Raw genomic sequence first — 3187 nt, 5'->3', positions numbered from 1 at the left:
CCATCAACCAACAGACATCATCCGACTAAACATGGGGGCATCATCCTACCAAACATTAGACATCATCCCACCAAACATGGGTATTCATCCCACTACACATGAGGCATCATCCCGCCAAATATCAGACATCATCCCACCAAACATCATACATCATCCCACCAAACATGGGGCATCATCCCACCAAACATAGGGCATCATTCCACAAAACATGGGGTATCATCTCACCAAACACGCGACATCATCCCACCAAATACGAGACATCATCCCGCCAAACATGAGCCATCATTTTGCCAAACATGGGGCATGATTCCACCAAACATGGAGCATCATCTCATCAAACATGGGACACAAACCCACCACACATGGGGCATCATCCCACCAAACAGCAGGCTTTATCCCGCCAAACAAGAGCCATCATTCCACCAAACATCAGACATCATCTCACCAAACATGGGGCATCATCCCACCAACCATGGGGCATCATCCCCCCAAACATGGCGCATCATCCCACCAAACATGGGACATCATCCCACCACACTTGAGACATCATCCCTCCAAACACGAGCCATCATCCCACCAAACACAACCATCATCCCGCCAACGAAGAGCCATCATCCCACCAAACATCAGACATCATCCCACCAAACATGGGGCATCATCCCACCAAACATGGGACATCATCCCCCCAAACATGGGGCATCATCCCACCAAACATGGGGCATCATCCCACCAAACATGAGACATCATCCCACCAAACACAAGCCATCATCCCACCAAACACAACCATCATCCCACCAAACACGGGGCATTATCCCACCAAACATCAGACATCATTCCACCAAATATGAGGCATCATCCCGCAAAACACGAGCCATCATCCCGCCAAACATGAGGCATCATGCCGCCAAACACGAGCCCTCATCCCACAAAACACAAGCCATCATCCCACCAAACATCAGACATCGTATCACCAAACATGGGGCATCATCCCATCAAACATCAGACATCATCCCACTAAACATAACACATCATCCCACCAAACATGGGACATCATCCCACCAAACATGGGCCATCATCCCGCCAAACATGAGGCATCATCCCGCCAAACACGAGCCATCATCCCACCAAATACGAGCCAACATCCCACCAAACACAAGCCATCATCCCACCAAACACGGGGCATCATCCCACCAAACATCAGACATCGTCCCACCAAACATGGGGCATCATCCCATCAAACATCAGACATCATCCCACTAAACATAAGACATCATCCCACCAAACATGGGACATCATCCCACCAAACATGGGCCATCATCCCGCCAAACATGAGGCATCATCCCGCCAAACACGAGCCATCATCCCACCAAACACTAGCCAACATCCCACCAAACACGAACCATCATCCCACCAAATATAAGACATCATACCACCAAACATGGGGCATCATCCCACCAAACATGGGGCATCATCCCACCAAACATGGGGCATCATCCCAACAAATACGAGCCATCATCCCGACAAACACGAGCCATCATCCCGCCAAACACAAGCCATCATCCCGCCAAACATCAGACATCCCAGCAAAATAGAGACTTCATCCTGCCAAACACGGGGCATCATCTCACCAAACATCAGACATCATCCCACCAAACATGGGGCATCATTTCCCCAATCATGGGGCATCATTTCCCCAATCATGAGGCATCATCCCACCAAACATGGGGCATCATCCCACCAAACATGGGGCATCAACCCACCAAACATGAGACATCATCCCGCCAAACACGAGCCATTATCCCACCAAACACAAGCCATCATCCTACTAAACATGGGGAATTATCCCACCAAACATCAGACATCATCCCACCAAACATCAGATATTATCCCACCAAACATGAGGCATCATCCCGCCAAACACGAGCCATCATCCCACTAAACATGAGGCATCATCCCACCAAACACAAGCCATCATCCCACCAAACACGAGCCATCATCCCACCAAACATCAGACGTCATCCCACCAAACATGGGGCATAATTGAACCAAATGAAAAGTTTGTTAAATACCACAGAAACTGGAATGTAGTTGGAAGAGAGATTTATTAATAACACCTCATCCATCAGCTACCTAGGAGTAACTGACACACAAAGAATCCCCATCAACTAACGTTCCAAGTTCTACTGAACTTGTAGAAGCAGGAAGACCTGTGGAAACACCACACATCTCCGTTCTTATAACAAAAGGATAAACCTTACAGTTCATAGAAACAGGAGTACTACATTAAACATCTTCATCTACAAAATCCACGAAAAGTGAATAATAAAACCAAATACACATTAAATAAAACTTTACATACCCTTTCATATATCCGGGTACAAAATTCTTTTTTTTTTTTTACCTAACATATTCTTTCAAATATCTTGGTACAAATTTTTCACGAACACTAATCCTCTGATGAGAATTGACAGAATCACTTGCATTAGCAACAACACTTTGATCAATCTCACAGTTGGAATTATCTTTCTTCATGAGAACAACACGATTTAAATTCCAAATTTTACCATTTTCTAATTTCACAGAATTTTTGAAACATTTAATGACACGCATAGGTGAAGTATATTTTGACCAAGATAAAGCTCCTACAGGAGCTTTTACCCGCACCACATCCCCTGTATTGACAACAATTTCTTTGACTCTTTTCCTTTCATCATAACTTAATTTGTTTTTAAGTTGTAGTTTTTCTTCTCTAAGTCTCCATGTACCAATGCTGTTATCTTTTACACCTTTACCCCAAATCATCCAACCAGGACATAAACTTGTATTGGGAGTTCTACCTTTGAACAATTCAAAAGGTGTCTTATGTGTAGACATATGAGGAGAAAATCTATGAGCCAAAATGCATTTCTGCAATTCCTCCTTCCAATCCAAAGAATTTACCCTTGACAGCTGAATATTTTCCTTGATCACTCTATTAAACCTTTCCACAGCCCCATTAGTTTCTGGATGATACACAGAAGATCTTTTATGTATAATACCACAGGATAACAAAAATTCTGACATTAAAACTGAACAAAACTGCGGACCATTGTCTGATAAAATTGTTTTAGGGTACCCTTCTCTCCTAAATATGTCTTTCAGAAAAGAAATCACACAAAAAGAAGTGACCTCAGAAACAGAACATATT

This window comes from Triturus cristatus, chromosome 10 (genome assembly GCF_964204655.1).
Source record: "Triturus cristatus chromosome 10, aTriCri1.1, whole genome shotgun sequence".
NCBI lineage: Eukaryota > Metazoa > Chordata > Amphibia > Caudata > Salamandridae > Triturus > Triturus cristatus.
This window is presented reverse-complemented; position numbering follows the sequence as displayed.